This window comes from Triturus cristatus, chromosome 4_1 (genome assembly GCF_964204655.1).
Source record: "Triturus cristatus chromosome 4_1, aTriCri1.1, whole genome shotgun sequence".
NCBI lineage: Eukaryota > Metazoa > Chordata > Amphibia > Caudata > Salamandridae > Triturus > Triturus cristatus.
In genome coordinates, this window is record NC_140585.1 from 917,357,595 (window position 1) to 917,379,039 (window position 21,445).

The window sequence follows — 21,445 nt, forward strand, 5'->3', positions numbered from 1 at the left end:
AGCTTGTTTTAAAACTTCAAGAACTTTGTGAAGATAGTGAAGCTTTGAAACAAAAGTCACGCAGCTAGTAAGGCCAACTTTGCTAACTTTGCGCACCCCCATCACTATTTTTTTTTATATTTTTGTATCTAGATATTAGTAACACAGAACTGTAGTAAAACTACTTTTCCACCAAGTGCCCAATTTAGAGAAAAAGAAGATTCTACCTTTAGCTGTTATGGTCATGGATGCACATTGCTTGTGGTTCGTGAGGGTTCCCTCCCACTTTCAGGAGGGAAAGCATGCTTAGACATCCAAACCATGTGTGCCCTGTAGTGCATCGCATGGTCGCACCTGACGACGTCACGCTCACCCGTAAACACACACTGACTTGCCCCCATTTATTATCTTGCGCTGACCTCCAGGTCAGCGCAAGATAATAAATAGGGGCAAGCCCCGCCTCTGTGTAGCTGCGCACAGCATGTTATAACTGTAAAGATGTGTTCATGTGATCTGTTGGCATACCGCCTTCTGCATTTTCTCTGGGCTACCACTGACGATGATGACAGCTGGCTCGCTGCACCCACTGAGCTGCACAGAAGCCCGTACGGATCACTCCAAAAGCTGTCTCCCACTCACCTGCCAACACTGCCATGAAAGAAACTGATGGTGAAACCAAGCAGTCCCTGCTTCTCCACTATGCTGGTGACAAAATCTTCAAACTACTCCGCAACATTCCCAACGCAACGGCAGGCGATGATTACAATACCGCCTTAACGGCCCTTAACGCCTACTTTGACCCGCAGATGAACCCCGGCTTTGAGAGGTTCATGCTAAGTCAAGCTCGCCAAAAGGAAGGGGAATCCATCAATCTCTTCTATGCCAGCTCGCCAGCACATGCACCGCGAATTACCCCACAAAGAGATACGGGCAGAAATTATCCAAGGCTGCCGGTCAGCTACTTTGTGACGCCTCATCCTCTGCTTTCCTAACATGCCGTTGGACGATATCCTCATGCTTGCCTGTTCATACAAGCTGTCTAATGATTGTGCCAACAAAATCAAGATGGCATTTCACAGACTCTCTACAAACCCCAAGCCAGTACATCGACCCATCAAAGTAGAAACAGCAACCACCATTTCTAAAGGACTTCCTCCCACCTCCCGTCGGCCTCCCACTAAACGGACACAAGCAGTTGGCAAACACGGCAGGGACACATGTGGCTTTTGCGGATTCTTCTTGCACCCTCTCCAGGATAACCTGCGACAGGCAAGACTTGTTCAATGTGCCAACGAATTAACCAATTCACGAACCTCTACAGATGAGGACGCAAACCATCATTCTTCAGAGGGTGTGGCACTCCGCACTACACGGGAGTGAGGACCGTTGAAATTGCCCACTGAACAGACCTGAAGGTGCAACAGCACTGTGGGCCAGGCCAACATGTCAACAGAGGAGGAAGATGACACTCTTCCTGCTATCATGCACCCTTAAACCAGGACACCCTCAGCGTCAGTTGATCACCTTCCAGATCAACACTGGCAGCCCATCAATCTCCTCCTTTATGGACACAGGTGCATCCGTCAACGTAACTTGCCTAAAGCAGTACCTCACCATCCATCCACACCCCAACTTACAGCCCACCACGGCCAAGATGTTTGCATATGGCTGCACCGAACCTATCCCACTGGCGGGAATGTTCTTCTACTTCATCTCCAATGGGGAGGCGACCTGCCACACCAAGTTCTTCATCCCATCTTCTGACTCCGAGACACTTCTCCACTGTGATGCTGAGGAACACCTCCAACTCGTCCACTTCACCACCACCATGAGCAATCTAGCTAATGTCATGCACCACATGCTCAATGATTTTCCACACATTTTTACTGGCCTAGGGCACTTAAAAGGGCAACAAATATCAGTACATATCTACCGTATGTTGTGCCCCGCCAGAAGACAACAGAACTGCATTCCATTTCACCCCCGCCCAGCAGTAGAGGATGAGCTGCAGAAACTTGAAGAGCCTGGGGTCACTGAAAAAGTGCTGGGACACACTCAGTGGCTGTCCCCCATGATTGGAAACCCAAGCAGACCGATTGCATCCACGTCCGCATTGATATGCAAATCTCTCCAACATGGCTATCAGATGAGAGCCACATTTCACCCACAATAGATGATATGATCACTGGCATCAATGGATCCAAGTGGTTTTCGAAGCTCGATCTGAACATAGGCTACCATCAACTAGAACTCCATGGGGACAGTAGATATATCACAACGTTCTCCACTCATATTTCCGCAGTTTCCTTGGCCTCGCTACATACTGCGGGTGATTCAGCATAAATCTTCCCAGACTCACAGGATCCCTGCAACACCAGACCAAAACATATTCTCAATGGTCATGGGGCAAACCAGAGAAAGGTGTGTTTCAATTAATCAAAACACCTTAATCTAGAACATAGTAATGGTGTACTCTGACCGAGCAATGAAATCTGAACTGGTAGTGGACACAAGCCCCATTGGCCTCAGGCAATGTGCTGACCATGACATGTGGGCTCCTGTCACATTGCCAGCAAGGCTCTCACAGAGATCGAGAAGAAATACGCTCACATAGTAAAGAAAGCCCTTGCCATCAAGTGGGCTGCCATCACTTTCATCTGAATCTCTACAGGCAGCCCTTCACGGTCGTTACAGATCACAACCCATTCATTCCACTATTTGCGGGATCAGTATCCCACCCTCCATTTCAAGTTGAGAAGTGGGCACTACAACTTTCAAAGTACCAGCTGATGGGGGGCTACAAACCTGTGTGTGATGACCCAGCAGACTATCTGTCCAGACACCCCTGTCTGCCACTTGGCATCATTAGCAGCCTTCCATCAGATGCTGACCATTTTGCTCACTGGATCACCGAGACTGGCTTCCCAAAGTCACTAACCTTCCAAGACATCGCTAACGCCACAACCACCGACCCGTGCCTCCAAAACACCTTGGAAGTGAGGATGTCTGGAAAATGCAGAGACTTCCTCAACGACATCAGGAAACATTATGACCCTGCTAAACATGACCTCTCCGCCCTCTGGAATATCTGATATGAACTCAGCATTACAGAACCTGGAAATCTCCTAAGGGAACACCGACAGGTAATCTAACATGCACTATGAATGTCAATACTAGCCCTCGCTCACACAGGTCACCTTGGAGCCACCAAGACCAATGCACGACTAGGGAGGAGGTGTGGTTATCTGGATGCAAATGTCGATAATCTGGTCACCCACTGCCAATGGTGTTTAGTATGCAGGCCCCCAAACCAGCCCCCGACCATCACCACCGACAAACCCAGTGCCGGTCCCTGGCTCGACATTAACGCAGACTTCGCATCTATACCAGATGGACAAAATCACGCTTGTAGTTTCAGATGTGTTTTTGAAGTTTTTAATAGTAGAAGTGCTACCGAGGACCACGTTTGACCATACACGGAAGTGCCTCGATCTTTGCCATTTAAGGAGTCCCCACCACCCTAAAAAGCAACAATGGCCCACTGTTTCAGAGCCAATACAGCAAAGACTACCTGCTGTTGTTTGCAAACACCCACAGGAACATCTTTCCCCAGTGGCCTCAAGACAAGTCAAGAGGCTAATGCATATGCTAAACAAGGCAATCTGTATTTGATGCGAACAGCAGGCCGACATTGAGCAAGCCATTTGCAATTCCCTTGGAGCATACAGGCGTACCACACACAGCACCATGCAAAGAACACCTGCTGACGTCTTATTCGGAAGAGCGCAAGGGACGACTTTCCCACACAGAAAGGTGGACTCCCAAGTGACGTAGAGACAGACCACTGAACAGAAAGCCAGCAACAACCACAAAGCCAGTCTGTCCCACAGAGCCCAAGACTCCAACAGTCAAGTAGGAGATTGGGATCTAGGGCGTGAAGGGCGCCTGAAGGGAAAGTTCAGGTTGCCATTCGAAGTTTGCCCCCTCCAAGTAGTGCACAGAAAAGGCACCATGATAACTGAAGCAAACAATTTTGATTGCATCACAGGGAACGTGTCATTCTTCAGCCAATGGCACCCAGTAACACAAAACACACAGACACAACACTCAGAAGACATGCCGACCTCCCCCGCATCCCCGGAGAAGTGGGAGCTAGAGCCAGAACACATCCCTCTACACGAAGTACTAATGTATCAAAAGCTTCAAGAGAAGCACCCCTGGAAGGCCAAAGGGAGACTCAGGTGTCAGGAGCAGTGGAATACAGCATCACAACTGCTGCCAGTTGAGGACATCCGTACCGACTCAAACCCACTATCAAGAGACCAAAGAAACTAGAGGACAATAGCTGTGAGTAATTTCACAAGACTTGAAAGGCCCAGGACTGCAAGGACAAGTGTGTTGTATCTCTCATACGTACATACGTAGAGTTATTTGTTATGCAAAAACAAAAATATTTAAAGTTTTATAGAAATGTAGTGCATCGAAGGGTCGCACCTGACGTTGTCACGCGCACTCACACACAAGCACTGATCCCACGTTGCAGGTTAGTGCAAGAAAATAAATAGGGGTGAGACTTGCCCTGCGCAGTTGGGCATGGCATGTTATAACTGAGAAGACGTGTCTGGGTTATCTGTTGGCATGCCGCCTCTGTTTTACCTTACCCCATGCCCAATGGTACCAAACTGTAATGAGATAAGGAGTCAGCTAAATGAGTGCCTGGTTGGATGAATTGGCCAGTAGTGACTGAGCTAGTCAACAAGCAAGTGGGATGAAGTACAATATTTATTATGTTAAGTAACCGACGAGGACTACAAAAAATGACCCAATTAAGATCGCACCTAGACTAAAAGAAATCAAAGGAATGGTTTCAGTCCTAGCTGCTCAGACTCAACAACCATTAAGAGAACATGAGGACAGTACAAAAATACACTTCGGATACAAGAGGAGAACAATTTGATGCTTCGTCTGCCTAAAAGGCTACAAGGCATCACTTGGGAGTGACGAAAGCACCTAACTCAAGGATGAGATAGAATGTCCTCAATAGATTTCCATCATAGTCACTTGAAACATGGCGCAACACAATAACTCTAACTCAATAATATTTTTCTTCACTTTTAATATACTTGATCTGACACGGAAGATCACTGACAGCAGATCATACACACTCAGCTGTACCTCTGCAACCGAAGGAGCTGGAGCCGGTCTAGGGGAGACGAGCAGCATGGAGACTCGCCCGGAAAGGACCGGCCATCTCCCTAATTGTACCCAGGGCTGCACTGCGAGCGAGGAGCGTTGAAAAACACATACACTCTCAGCAATGCCATAAGCTTTTTACCCCTTGAGCTTGACATCATCAGATGGTGCCTCTTGTCAATTTATCTTGTCATACACTAGAATGTTGGCTTTCTGTTTGTATCTTTCTGCTTTTTGAAGAACCGTTCACCAATGCCAGAAAGCATGAAGAAGTTGGGCTCTTTCACAATCCACACTGCTTCCCCTGGGGAATGTTCTTCCTGTACATGCCTGGCTGCAGGATGTCCTATGAATGCCAGCGGAAACGCTGAGAGAGAAATGATTCTCCTGTTTTACCGGAAGTACTGCTCGCATCATCTTCCGGGATTGCGACCCGGTTCAATTGCTCCTCTTCAGTGGGATTTGCAGGCTCCCTCTTAGCAATCCACCCTAGTTAAGCAACGCTATCTATCTTCGCTAATCATTGTAGTCCGCCCATGATACTACTAAAATAGCAAGAATGTGTAGACAGAGCCCTAAAGTTCGAAGTTCAAATAATCATATTTGCCAATGTGAAAGAAAATTACAGAACTCAACCGTAGACACCGAGAACACTGTCGCAGGGGACATCTGTGGAATTATAAACATGCTCAAAATAAATATGCGATTAATAAAATAACACCCAAACGCTGTAAGTGTGCTTTTCCTGAGGACCGTCTTGCTTGGTGCCTCTGTAGCAGCCGAGAGTTGCTCAGAGCAGAAGTCTGAGCAGGGCCTCCTCTGGCGGTCAGGTCTTCCTCACCACGAGGGAAGTTCAGCTTAGTGAGAGTCACAGCTCAAACCACGTCCAAATGTGTGAGTGCCACTTGTGACGAGTAACACTCGAGGCCTCTGTGAAGGCGTCGCTCGAAACTAGAACTAAATAAGTGTCCCCAACAAAAGGGCATGCAGCATGGGAGCGCACTTCATTGCCTTGAACCACCAGAACTACCCGAGGCGCCAAACTAGACTCGGCACAACGGTAAGCAGTGTCAATCATGTCTAACATGTTATTTCTCAAGGGGGCGAATGTACAAACAGAATTTAAAAAAGGCAAATTTAAATCAAACACGTTTTACGGGCTGCACCTCACAAACACTGGTAATGAAAGCTCCTCACACCCAAAACACTGAAGTCGGTGGACAGAGTCATGATGAAAGGGATGGATCCACTGACAACCTCAAGCCGCTCTCTGGCCAGTCTCCTGGCTAAGTGGTACTGCAGTGAGATTTTGACGCCCAGATGCTTACCATGTTATGTTATGTTATTGGAGCTTGTAACACGCATGGATACTCCGACGTGTGTCCCGGCACGGACCTTGAGAAGCGGAGAAGGGCTGGTTAAATGAAAAGGAACGTTTTCAGTCTTTTTTTTAAAAGAGTGAGGTCCTGGATGCTGCGAAGAGCAAATGGAAGCGAATTCCAGGCCGTAGCAGCCCTAAAAGCAAAGGAGCTGCCACCCATCCTTTGAAGACGAAAGCGAGGTATGTGGACTAGGAGCTGAGAGGCTGAACGAAGCTGTCTAGCTGGGGTGTAGAACATAAAACGTTTCCTTAAATAGATTGGACCGGAAGCATGCAGGGCACGATGCGCCAGGACCAGGGCTTTAAACTTAACTCGTTCTCTTCAAACCAAATCTCAAGATTCTTAGCGGGCTGCCCCGTTGAGGCAGGCAAGGGATAATCAGCCGGCCAGAGTGCTTCCCTAAACTGGGGGGGAAGCTTGCATAAAGGAGGATTTCTGATTTGTCCTCGTTGCATTTTAGTTGCGCAGAGGAAAGTCAATGGAAAACTGCTGTCAGACAGTTTTTTGCCGAGGAGGTGGATCACTCGGATATTCCCCAAGTAAACAGAAGCGGAGTGTCATCGGCGTATGCAATAAGTTTGGCTCCAAGATCTTCAACCAACTGAACAAGGAGAGTAAAATAAATGTTTAAAAAAAAGGGGGCTCAAAGAGGACCCCTGCGGCACCCCAGTAGACACCATCTGCAGTGGGGAAGCAAACGGGGGGAGCCATACCTGTTGCGTACGACCCTCCAAGAATGATTTCAACCAGCTCCAGGCTGTGCCTGAAATTCCAATGTTCACAAGGTGAGGAAGCAGCAGAGAGAGGAGAACGGTATCAAATGCTGCCAAGAGGTCCAGCATAATCAGAGCTGCCTTTCCACCAGAATCCAAGCATTTCCAAATGGCTTCAGAGACTTCCACTAGAGCCGACTCGGTACTATAAGAGGCTCTGAACCCGGATTGGGCCAGCTGAAGTAGGCGCAAGCTTTCGATGAAGTAATTAAGTTGTTTATTAACAACTTTTTCACAGACTTTCGCCACACTAGGTAAAAGGGAAATGGAACAATAGCTCACTGGGTTCAGTGGATCTAGCGAAGTTTTTTTAAAAAGTGGCAGAATCTTGGCCTGTTTTCAAGCAGCCGGAACAAGAGCCTCCTGGAGGGACAAATTGATGAGCCTGTTAACTTCAGGCTTAACTGTCTCTGCGACTGAAGCCAGGAGCCTAGCTGCACAGGGGTCAAATGGAGAACCTGATTTCAAAGCCTTAAGGACCCTAAGTGAATCAGGCAGATCGATAGGTGTAAAGGCCACCAGGGAAGGGGGTGAAACAGGCGGAACCTCCGAGGACAAGGTCACGGTTGTGGCCTGATTGCTGATAGAGAAATGAGAGAAACTTAACTCCTTACTTCTCCAGATCAATCCGAAAAGAAATCATCACCTCATTAAGAGATGGCTGGTACCCATGCGTTGTAATACCAGGCACGATGCTATCAATTTCAGCCAGTTTCACCACTCTAGTTACAGCCATCACAATGGATTTGGTACGTAATGAGAAATAAGATGTGGGCGCCAGAATTATCAAGTCTATTGTGGCATGTGATTCCCAAATTCCAGGCCCTTTTTTTAACAAACATCTTCCACCTGTTTTAAGTGAGAACATTTTCGTGGAAATACATTTGGTTTTATCAGATGCATTCCTGCACCAAGTAAAACATGTCATTGTGCAGTGTGGTAATTCAGCAGAAACATGAAGAATTAAACATGACAGTATTGTGAGGATTTGGTCTTAATGGAGCAAGCTTCTGAATTCTGACGCTAATCCCAAATCTCCACTTTCTGAGCCACAAGCTTGTAATAAACTCATAAGTCTCTCCGCTAGGGTAAATGAGGAGGGTGTGAGAGAGATATTTTAGGTGACTTTTTACTGGTGGAATTAAGACATCTCAGGCAGGTTCAATGTGAGCAAACTGGCAAGTTTCACCAAAATAATAAGTGATATTAATGGATTCAACCCAGATCTGTTACTGGGGGTGAGTGTCTGAAAGGTTTCAGCGCTCTGTTGATCATCTCCTTGTGTTTGCTTTGTTTGCCTTAATTTGGCAGGGTATGCCCAGACGTGAGTCCCTTGCTCACTTTGCCACTGGATTCCAGCTAGGCTGGCTAATGAGGAGTGTTACCCCGAAACTGGTCCCAGGATGCTTGTTTCCGGTCCAGGGTCGACCTGGCTTGGCAGTTCGGGCTGGACTGTTCCCATGAGGCACATGATCAAGACTGATTTGAATATAACTGGGTCTGAACTGGGGTGGTGAAGTGAGCTAAAGAACGATGATGGATTCAACCCAGATCTGTGACTGGGGGTGAGTGTCTGAAAAGTGTCAGCGCTCCGTCCATCATCCCATTGTGTGGGCACGCATTATGCTATTCCATTTAAATCACTCTAGTCCAGGACTTGCTACTTCTCCACAGAGGTACACTGGTAACAAGCCAAGAAGAAGCAGGTATCCCTCTCATATCCCAGAGGTCCTGGAGGCTGAATTAGATGGTTTCATGGTGTGTGGAAGATATCAAGCCAGGAGGATGCCTAAATGGACTACACCAAACGGAGACGTGCTAAGTCTGAACAGCACCGGAGCAGAATCAAAGAACTCTCTGAGCACACGGTGTGCACGTCACACCAGAAGATGTAGAATGGGAAGAAACAGAGGGAAGGGGGAATAGCAACAGAGGTACAGGAAGGGAAACACTACTACTGCCTCTTACTACATTCCAATTGAAGGGCCCATCTTTCCTCAGGGCCCTGTTCTGATTGGTTCTTGTGTTAGTCTAACATGGAAGACTCGCCTAATCCCTCTACACCCCAGCCCCCACTGGCCTGCCATCCAAACTCTCCATTCATGTTTCTTCTTGTACTTTCTCTTCCTGATCTTTTGTCAATCTCCGGGGATCATGGTGTTATCTGGTCTCCTATTTCCTCTCTTCATCACAGGTATACTTAAAAAGTGATGCATGCAGTTGGCCTACAAGTGTTCACATCATCTTCTGTAATCTCACCTCTCTTTAGTGACTCTTCGTCTGGGTGTGGTTGAGTACCCAACATCTTATAACGCTTCCCTTTCTCTAGCCAGTGATTGCTTCAGATGTCATTAGTGTTGCTCGTTCTCTTGGATCAGCGATATGTGTCCCTGTACATATCTTTATAGGTGGATTTGCTCTTCACTCTTATTGCCCCCGATATCTCGAGGAAGGGTGCTAAGATAGCCTTCTTTCTAATAAGTCCTCCCAGCCCACGGATATCTTAGCATGCCACCACGGACCACAACACACTCTCGAAATACTGGAAAAACTTGTTTTTTTTATTGTACACTCTGGCAACATCCTTACTTTGCCAGACAATCAAGCGCAGGGCCACTGTGGCACACCGTGGCAGTCACTTCTAACCACATCTTCAGAATACTACAACGATAAGTCACATCACCCGCCTTCTTACCTGAGATACCAAAGTGAGATAACAGAAATCCAAACTCAAATGCCACAAGTGTGCAGAGGATGCAGATCTACATTACAAAAGCTCCATATACCAATGTAAAGATACTAGTAACTTCCGTAAAATATCAAAACACTTACGCAAAATTGTCTGTGTCTATCACAAAAATAAAATGGGATGAGTGTGGATAGCAGACTCGGTCCTTAACAGATGAGCTCGATCATGTCACTGGCGGTCGTCTAGTTTGCCATTCCAGGAATGAAGGTGTGGAACCTCAAAGTCATCTTTGATTGCCAGCCTGCTCTGAAGACCAACTTTATCATGTTAGATCACCTTGTTCATTGTACAAGACCTTAAGAACTCCCCAATCCAGAGCTTCTCAGACAAAGGTATGAGAGTCGTGTTATATGGTCTAACTTACCCAACTATTGCAACATCCCCTACCTGTATGCCTCGAAAACTAAATAAACAAACAAACTCCAGATTACAAAACTGTGCCGCGCATGTGACCTACAGTCTTCACCTAAAGGATTGTATGAGTGCTCACAGTCCTCCATTGGCTTTGGCTGGTGCAGTTCGCGAAGACCAGTGTGATCCAAAGGCTTCACTTCAAGATCATTCAAATATGACCAGAATAAACCAGCTACAGCCTCAAGCCCTAGGCAGTGTGTGGGAGTCAGATCTGGAAGAACCTGACTCAGCTACAGTTGTTTCTCTAAACAAGACCAGGAACCTAGGTATTCCCATAAGCATTACATCTGAAGACCAGTTTACTACTCAGCATCTTTCCCAACCAATTGCTCTCCCCCTCTTGATTCTTCTGCCCTTACCTGCTCTGGAGCCCCACAGGCCTGTAGGACATATAACTGCATACCATAACAAAACGCGTGTATGCCACAGGGGAGAATGGAGGGATGGGGGTAGGGATTGGGTTCATGAAATAGAATCTGTACTCCCTGTTGTGATTATTGTTATTATTACATTACTTGGTATGTTGATTTACCTGTTTGGAGATAAAAAGAACAAAGAAAAACAACTGTACTGCTGATTTAAGCGCGAGTGACTCATCCTTACGAGTAATGACCCTGTATATACTCACAGGATATTTTGTTAACAATATTGGAGATATTTTGATTGTAATCCCCGGAAATTTACATGTGCGTCCTTATCCTTGATGTAATGGAAGCAGTGTTTAATAAAAATAAGTAAATAACACTTGTAGCAGGACGGGGGGAGTTTAGCTGATTAACTTGATTGTGAAAAGAGAGTGATTTGGTTTGTAGTGCATGTTTATTGCAACTCAACCAGGACACTTGCTCAAAAGGCTTAAAGTATCAGTTAGTAGTTTTCGTCCAGTGAGAGAATTTGCGCTTGGTCCCAACTATTAAGTTACAAGATAAGGATCTGTAATGCAACTTTCTACTTGTGCAATATACTGTATCAAAATGGTATAGGCTAATGCTTATGAGTCTCATTTTGATCAAGTTAAGATCGCCTGATGACCAACTATTGAAACAAGTTGTTATCAATGTCTGAAGCAAGCTAAGTATGCAGATGCAGGATTCAAGTATGACTCTATGAACTATCTCAAACCAACATGCTGTTGTGGAAAAATATTGTCCATTTATGACACTGTAAAAAAAAATCTTCTATTGCTCAAATATGGATGTATGTCGTTACAACGCACACTTTTACAACGCATTCACTTACAACGCATTTTTTACAACGCAACATCCACTACAACGCATTCCATTACATAGCATGACACTACAACGCATTTTTAAAAACTACCTTTACAACGCATTCCATTACATCGCATACTACCTTTACAACGCATACCATTACAACGCATAATATTAAATTGCATTTAAGGTGAGTATTGGATAGTATAGGGGTAAAAATTACTATTCTAACTCCAGGGGGTGCAACAGTAGGGTAAGTGTTGAATAGTATAGGGGTAAAAATTACTATTCTAACTCCAGGGGGTGCAACAGTAGGGTAAGTGTTGGATAGTATAGGGGTAAAAATTACTATTCTAACTCCAGGGGGTGCAACAGTAGGGTAAGTGTTGGATAGTATAGGGGTAAAAATTGCTATTCTAACTCCAGGGGGTGCAACAGTAGGGTAAGTGTTGGATAGTATAGGGGTAAAAATTACTATTCTAACTCCAGGGGGTGCAACAGTAGGGTAAGTGTTGGATAGTATAGGGGTAAAAATTGCTATTCTAACTCCAGGGGGTGCAACAGTAGGGTAAGTGTTGGATAGTATAGGGGTAAAAATTACTATTCTAACTCCAGGGGGTGCAACAGTAGGGAAAGTGTTGGATAGTATAGGGGTACAAATTACTATTCTAACTCCAGGGGGTGCAACAGTAGGGTAAGTGTTGAATAGTATAGGGGTAAAAATTACTATTCTAACTCCAGGGGGTGCAACAGTAGGGTAAGTGTTGGATAGTGTAGTGTAATATTATGCGTTGTAATGGTATGCGTTGTAAAGGTAGTATGCGATGTAATGGAATGCGTTGTAAAGGTAGTTTTTAAAAATGCGTTGTAGTGTCATGCTATGTAATGGAATGCGTTGTAGTGGATGTTGCGTTGTAAAAAATGCGTTGTAAGTGTAGTGCGTTGTAAAAGTTGCATTGTAAAGGTTGTTCCCCCTCAAATATTATGAGTTTATTTGTAATTGTATATCAAAACAAATTTTTCACGTTGTTCATTTTCATTGTGTAAGTACTAATGTGGTATTTCGTGTAGTTCATTATGTGTTCTTTTTGTGATCAAAGATATTAATTAAAAATTAAAAAATAAATAAAAGGCAGAAATTACTGCTTAGGTAAACGTATTAATTTTCGTTTATCTTACTTCATATGAATAAGTGTTGAAGTCACTAGAGGTATAGGTAATTTTTTTCTTATGTAGTATAACTGGCCCTACCTACCCTCTAATCCTTTGGGCCAAACCCCTCCTTTTTTGATAACTCTTAAATTACGGCATGGCCCCCAGTGAAAAAACATATTTGCCCCCTAGGGAAAATAAAATTGTGTCAAATGAAATGACCAGTTGCCTGACTGGGAATGTTCTAGTCTGTCTATGTTCACTAAAGCCAGCAACGAAAATCCTCTGCAGTGAATAGAAGACTGACAGCCTCGAAGATACTGATAAGAAGTACAGTGGCAGACACTGAGGGATAACTTAAAAAGTTTTTTAAAAAACTAGGATGAATGTGAAATCAATAATTTTGTGTTTGTGTCGAACAATTTGTCACTTACACTTTTGAAATTATGGGCTTCAAAGTTTTTATGCACAAACATGTAAATAAAGACATTCCATCTCGAGAAGTTAACAAACCAGATATATCCACTGAAAAGCACAGGCAGCTTAGGACCATAATAACTTCTGTGCAAAATCAAGCTTTATCCCCAGGAGCATAATCAGAGTCACCATCCAAGCAATGGCTGTATTCCACTGGCATGGTGGCAACACCAGCTTGCTAGCGTCCTGATGTCCTTCGGAACCTACAGAAGAGCCTTATACAGTACTGTATGTCTCATCGAAGCACTTAAGTATGCAGTCACCCCTTTCTCACCTGCTGGACCACCACCTGCTACTCTTCTAACAGTAGCATCTTCTTCAAGACTTCAAGCCTCACCTACAAAGTAGCAAGGGTCAGTGCCCCACCATACATGGCAGAATAACCGAACCGGGCAGTGCGAGAGAAGGACGAGAAATTCTCAAATGACCACAAGCCGTGGCAAATCCAGTAGGCATCGCCTTTGGGACCTAGCCAAAAGTAAAAAACAAGCAACAAAAAAAAGGAAGGATGATGTGGCCTCATCGGCTGCGCCATTTTGTAGAAGTGTCCAGCATGCATCATTATGAATGCATGCCTAAACAATTACATCGTTTTTTTGTTTTTTCAAGCGGTTCGAGATGGATCAGTAGATTTAAAAACATGAAAAAGAAGAATAGCAAAAGCTCTTTTTTCAAGATATTAGGACAGGCAGCAATTTTTTTGCCTGTTCCTCCACAAGGATTTTTTTGTTTTTGTTTTAAAGACGGTAAGCGTGGGGGGCAAAAAAGAAACAGTTGGAGGCAAGCAAAGGGGAGAGGGCTGAGGAAGGTAAAAAGCAGCAGAGGAAGGCGAGCAACATGGGACTCAAGGGGGGAAGCACTCAAGCTAGAAAGCAACAGGGAGCGTCAGGGAGAGAGGGAGTTTGGCATGGGGAAACACATTCAAGAGAGCTTGAACAGGAAGAAGACAGAAACAGTGGCTGCTGTGGGAAAGTTTATGGTAGGGGAGAAAAGAGCACACAAGGGAGAGGGCTGGAAAACACATGCACTCGAATTACGTGCATAAGAAAAAAGTAGTTCCCTAAAAGTGAGCAATGGAAGGATAAAAAACAGCCAGTCAGAGAGATGATAAAAAGGCTTTGCTCCATAGGAGGAACAAACACAAAATGGACAAGCTGGGACAAGGAAAGCCATTGAATAAGAATCAAGAAAATGAAAGTGACGATCAAGTCAACGAATGGTATCCAGTGAGAGGGTTGTAAGCCCCTGTCAGCTCTTGGTAAGCCAACAATAAGTCTTTTGCAGACAGCTTATGCTGTCTGGTAGACTTACCCTAAAAATCCTTACAGTGATTGGTTGAAAGGGGCTGACCAAAAGCATGCTCTTCTGTATATAGAATGCATGTGTATTGGCAACACGATGTCTTTGACAGACAACTGCAGCTGTCTGTACATGAGATCTAAAAGGCATAAACCTCTAAGTAACCACGATGCGCTGCTGATAATATTTTGGATGGACTATATTTAAAGGGTGGTTACGCAATACCATCTGCCTCCTTTTTTGCGGACTATCTATCTGAAACAGTAAGCCTGCCTAGCTATTCACTCATTAACAGTATCTTGTCAGTCAGTCAGTCAGTTAATCAGTACTTATAAAATGCAGCTAATCACCCCTGGGGGTATCCAGGCACTGAGGTCTCGCAGGTCTTAGTCAAAGATCCAGGTTTTGAGTCCCCTTCTGAAGTCTGCGAGTGAGGGTGACATCTGCAGGTGGAGGAGGAGGTCGTCCCAGGACTTGGCAGTGAATTAGGAGAAGTAACGACCTCCGCTGTGGATTCGCTGAATGCGGGGCACGTGTGCCAGGGCGATGGAGGTGGAGCACAGTTGTCTGGCAGGTTCAAGGAAGCTCAAGCGGTGGTTGAGGTATGCTGGACCCTGGTTGTGGAGGGCTTTGTAGACATTGGTCAGCATCTTGAACTGGTATCACTTCTGGGCAGGGAGCCAATGGAGGTTTCTGAGGTGGAGGGTGATGCAGGTTCATTTGGGGAGTTTGAGGATGAGTCTGGCTGCTGCATTCTGTATCGTCTGGAGTCTCTTGAGGGGTTGGGTAGTGATTACGGCATAGAGTGCATTTCTATAGTCTAGTCAGCTGGTGACAAAGGCTTGTGTGACCGTTTTCCTGGTGTTGATGGGGATCCATCTGAAAATCTTTCAGAACATGCGCAGGGTGTGGAAGCAGGCGATGAGACTGAGTTGATCTGTCATATCCTGGTGAGTTTGCTGTCCAGGATGATGCCATGGTTGCAATCGTGGTCAGTAGGAGCAGGTGTAGGTCCAACTTTGGGGGGGCCACCAGGTGTCATCCAATGGGGATATGTTGTTCCTGAAAATCAGCACTTACGTTTTGTCTGTGTTGAGCCTCAGGCAGTTGGTCCTCATCCAGTAGGCGACGCTCATCATGGCGTTGTGGAAGTTTGTTCTAGTGGTGGCGTGGTCGGTGGGTTGGGTTCGAAGTTGCTGTAGATGGCGGATATCTTGTCGTGGAAGTAGTTTGACAGTGCATCACAGAGTTTTAGGGAGGGACGGATTTTTTTCTTGGTGGCTGAAAGGCAGGAGAACTTTCTGACGATTCTAAAGAGTTCCTTAGTGTGGTTGGCACTTGCCTCGATGGGGTCAGTCAGGACGTCTCTCTTTGTGTCTTTGAAGCGTTTTTGGTATTTGTTGAGGGCTGACTTGAAGGTGGTGTAGCCTGTGAGTTTTCTGTTGGAGCTCCATAATCTTTCTAGTCGCTTGCATTCACGTTTGATGGTCTGGAGTTCAGGTGTCTACCAGCTGGCATGTCTTGTGGATCTGCTGGTAGGTTCATGGGGGTGATTTTGTCAGCGCTGTTGGAGATACGGACGGAGAAGTTCTAGGTGGACTGTTCCAGGTTGCTGGTGGTGTTGAGGACATCCGTCCATGGAGTCTCTGTTACTTTGTTCCAGCTGTGGTGGGAGGAGCTCAGGCACTTGGTGGTGGAGCCCTGGGAGCCTGTGATGGTGAACTGGACCATGGCATGGTCAGTTCAGGTGAGCTCGATAATATGACTAAACATGACTCTGTCGCTGGCTATGAAGGTTGGGTCCAATGAATGTCCTGCACTGTGTGTGGGGCATGTGACCAGCTGGGCGAGGCCATTGTTGCTCATGCTTTCCAGAAGGTTGGTGGAGTTTTGGTGTCTATAGGGTCATTGATGTGGAAGTTTAGGACGCTGAGAATGATGTAGTGCTTGGAGTCAATGGTTAGCGGACGATGAATTTGGAGATGGTGTCACAGAAGCCGTGGTGGGGACCTGGGGATCTGTAGGCGAGGGTGCCACTGATGGTTGTCTTGGCATCGGTTTGAAGTTTGAAGTTGAGATGCTTATTGATCGGTGTGAGGTGTTGTCAGTGATGGAGTAGAGGAAGATGTCCATGTGGACGATGGTGACAGCGGCGGCCGACATAAACAAAGGGTAGGGGTGGGTGGGGTTGCGCAAGAGGCGTTGCATGGTGAGGCTTAGAAATACAATATTTTCAAAAACGTACATTTTGCCACCGGCCGCCTCCAGTGTTACATTTGTCGCCTCTCCTCTTTCTGGATCCTAGCAGCCCCCGGAACAAACTCCCATCCAATCTCAGTGCTGCAGAGCAGCGCGGGGATCGGTTTGAGCAAGCAGGAAATACGTCCTGCTCAGACCAGGGAGTCTGTGGGGGTTTCTCCAGCCCGGCTGTTCAATGCTGCTGGGCTGGAAAAAACCTAAGTGGGCATGTGTGTTTTAGTCAGCCTGAGACGGCCGACCAAATACACATGAGCACTTAGGGAGTGGAGTACAAGTAGCACTCCTTCTCCCCCCTCCCATGTCTCAGCCCCACCCCTCCCAACACCGCTGGCTAAGAGCCAGCAAATGCAAAATAAAACGATGCAAGACCATTGTTTTATTTTACATTTGCTGGCTCTGAGCCAGGCAGTTGGGCGACGCTCCTCCTCCAATGTGGAGGAGCCGCCACTGGATGGTGAGGCCTCTTCCGGGTTTGTTGGTGTGGTCCCTGAGTATGATCTTGAAGCCTGCGGGCGCTGTGATGTCGGGTTAGGGGAGGGTTTGAGCCAGGTCTCAATGATGAAGGTCACGCCAATGGTATCTTGTACACTAAACAGATTTCCACTAGCACGCTGTTGCCCGTGGTACCTCAATTATGCCTTTCCCATTCTTGTAGGACAGAGCTGCTATTTTCTTGTTACTCAGAATGTGCACTCTTGTTCCCCTGAAGTCATAGACTACTATATGCTCATAGGTTCACACCAACGCAATACTTCTACACACCCTGTACTCCACAAATACTAAAAATATTGAAAGTATTTAGATCATTGGTATTAATGATAGATGATGTTCTATCTTTTTTTGGTTCAGTTATTTAACTTACTTAATGCCATGTGAAAAATGTTAACATGCTTTAACTATAAAAAGCATAAAAGGGCTTCCTAATTACAGGAAAACACTCCAAATTCAGGCACGATATTCCTGTTTTAAGCAAAATTGCGCTATTTTACAGTGGTGGTCAGTACAGGGATGGGGTAGGAGGGGAAAACAATTAAAACTCACCTACCTGAGTGAGCAGCTGTCTCTCCCACGCCCTCTCTCCTCCGCTCCTCAACCAGGAAGCACCCAGGCTCCCCTAAGCCAATCACAACGCTGCAACACAACGTTGTGATAGGTCTGAGCGCTGTGGTTCGGCGCTCCGATGGGGAATGGGAACCTGGGCATGTTCTCCACCCAGGCTGTAATGCAGCCTCAGTGGAGAACATGCAAAGTGCGCATAACGGTTTGGCCGGGCCAAGATGGTTGTCTAAACCGTAATGCGCACTTTAGAATGCAGGAACCACTCCTCCTCGCATGTCAAAGGAGCCCCACCCGCCCCGCCCGAACATGGCAGATACCAAAAATAAAATGATCATAACTCCTGTTATTATCATTTTATTTTTTATTTTACACTGCAGTGGGGTGACGCTCCTCGCCACTGCTATTTCAGTTTTTTCTCTCTTAAAACGCCCTACACTTCAATTTGAGTTAGTAGCGAACTTATATTTTTACTATTTTTTTCTAAATCTCCCTCTTCTGTGTTGCCAAAAAACAAGCATGGATGTTGTTAGACTGGTAGTAAGTGGGTAAGTAGCAGAAATGTGCCTAATTAAGTAGCTGGTTAATGGCTGTGAACTTTTTTTGGTAGGGAGTCGTCACTGGTTTACAAGGATTGTGAAAAAACACATGATTGATGAGACCTGCCTGCAAAAGGATAACTGTAATGCGAGATCTACATGCTTGAAGCGCTCAGGCTGTTAGTATTTCTCAAAATAAATGTGTGTGAAAGATGCTAGTCTGAAAAACAGAAGTGGCAGTATCCAGACATCTAAATGATGAAAGACTGAGTTGGTTAACTGGTACAGGATATCACACCCGGGTTACTGCAACACATTTGTTATATTTTGGTGTTTTCTGGAAACCACTTGCTTTGCCTGCAAAGTTTTTTACCAAGCTACTAAAAGTTGTATTTATGCTACAATTACGTTTTGGTAAAGGATCATCCTGCAAAAACCCATAAGGTGTTTAATTTATTTTAAAGAAATTTGTCCGGAATCGATTTTAAACACTTACCCAAATATACGTATAAAATGATGTTGGAATATTTAATTCTTTTATTTGAAAAACGTTGGTATGGCATTGTAGGAGAGTAGGGTCTGCTATCCTATGGTCACCCCAAATTTTTGCTTTTTGCTTCACTGGTTTTTGACATATTGAGGCTGTGGGCCTGCCAATCAGACCCCCAGCCTGCTGTTCTCTCTACTAAATTAAAACTATGCACCCTAGGTGCATAACCAATTGGAAGTGGATCACCCTGTCAGCCCCTGTACCAGTGTACACTAGGTACCCAGGGCATTGGTGTACCCAAGGCCTGCCAAGGGCTGCAGCATGTATTATGCCACCCCAGGCTTGGCCTAACAATCTGACACAACTGGCTGATCACTCAGCTGGGGTAAGTTGGTGTAATCACCTCTTACTTAGGTGTAGTATACCTATACCTAACCTTAAATGGGACACCTGGTAACCTATAAGTCACTCCTATAGCAGGCCTTAACAATCCTGAAGGCAGAGTGCTTGGTTCCATGTGAGATGGTGCTCTGGCATGAGCTGAGCCTGTCTGCAGTGGTCGGAACAACTTCCTTCTACTGTTTCCAGATATCGTCATACCATATACTCTTAAGTGCATTATGAACCTCGCGGTTAAATGCTATCTTTGGTTTGGCTTTATCAAAACATGTCGAGTAAGGTGTCATACGAATTGGAATACTAACCCCTCGCCAATTCTGGCGACGGGGTTAGCATTCCACCCTTCTAGAGGGACACGACATGTACAGTACCTGAAACCCGGGTAAAATGAGACATAGCCTCAGCTCCACAAAATGGATGCTGCCACCACAGACACAAGTCTGCCCTCCTGCTGCTGGGAGTCCTTCCAGCTTGGGAGGTGTGGACAAAGGGTTTCCTGCCAGGGGAGGTGCGAGCACCACCCCAGACAGGATTTTGTGTATTGGTCAGGTAGGGCTTGAAAGAAACCAGACATGCCTGTGGCTCACAAGGAGCCTCGGTGCATATGCCAGTTCAAACCGGTCCTGGGGCACACCAGTCCCGGGCCTGGGGCGAGCTGGACAAAGGATTGGGGGTGTAACCACCCCCCTTCCTGGTCCCACCCATAGGGAGGGACCTAGCAGGTAGTCCGGCCCCTAGAATCCGAATAAAGGTAGGAGCTGTGTCCTAAGACTTCAGACATCCTGGAATCAACTTGAAACTAAGAAGAAGACGGGAACTTCGACGCTCTGCCGCACAGAGGACTGAAGCCAATCTCCCCTGTGGTCAGGGAGTGACCACCTTGCTAACGCAAGCACCATCCAGCGAATCAACGTCTGCTTTGCCGCCGCCTCCCGCCGGAGCCCGAGCCCAGAGACTGACAAGACCTGGACCTCCAGACCTCTCACCGCCCGATCCACAGTCCCTGCAAAGAGGAGACCCGTGGAGGCACCGAGACACGTGGAGCCAGCCATCTTGAAACGACTACGACAAGCTGACCAGTGCAACAACCGAGGCTCCCTCCAAGTTGTGCTTTGGGTCCTGAGAAGCCCAACCCTCGAGCAGCATCTGCACCAAAGGTGAGCCCTCCAGCATCTCCACGATCTGCGTGGGGCCCTTCTGCATTTTGCCACTCGACGCGCCTAACCGGTTGCTGGCCCGCTGGCTAGTGGCCATCTTGGCGACGAAATCTACGACAAACACCGCTGGTCTGGTTGCTCCAGACTGGCCCTTGCTCCCCTCCAAAGGAGCAGTTCCTCTGACCTTGCTGGTCAGAACCAACAGCTGATTTCCGAATCCTCCTGCAATTGCTTTTGCCAAGGCTTGTTTGCTTCGATCAAGTCGCCGACACCGCCGACAGCGAGAGCCTGCGTGGGACAGCTCGTGAGCCGACTCCTGGACGTCGTCGACCTTCAGGGACCACGTGGCTGCGGAGACAAGCTACCCCTCATCACCTGTTTGCACCCGACATCGCCTGGTACCCACCTGGTGCCACGCTGGTCACTGGCTAGTGACTGTGAACACTGTCCCCTCTGCTTACAGGTCTTCAACATCTCCGATCCACTCTTGGGTCCACTGCATCTCTCCCGGACCGACCGCCTGCAGCATCTTTGTCCCAGGCTCAACGGAACAGATAGAAGAAACCCGACGCACTTTGAGGCCTATGCACCCGCTTCCTGTGGGTGAGGTAAAGCTGGTACTCCGGTGCCCAAGTGTAGTAATACATCTCTAGTGCCTGTGTTCCAAATCTTAAGTTCCTAGGTCATCCGGAAGATTCCTTTTGCAGTAACTTTGTACTTTTTACGCACCCATTGAAACCTATGGGAGCACGCGTGTGACTATTTGCTCTGCACACGCCACCCGTGGACCTCCTGGTCACTAACTGACGTTAGCTCCTTGTAGGCCCAGCGATTCTAGAGGCCCTAGGCCTTTTCCCTTTTCTGTTCGTGGTACTTATACCACTATTTTAGTATATGGTTCGAGTGGCCACCAGGG

General features: G+C 46.5%; 1 protein-coding gene across 1 annotated transcript in view; it reads right to left on the minus strand.

The window, feature by feature from the left end:
- Window positions 1-21,445, minus strand: part of LOC146855805 (Golgi-associated RAB2 interactor protein 1A-like) — a 182,013-nt gene that overhangs the window by 16,241 nt on the left and 144,327 nt on the right. The gene's annotated exons all lie outside the window — the stretch shown is intronic.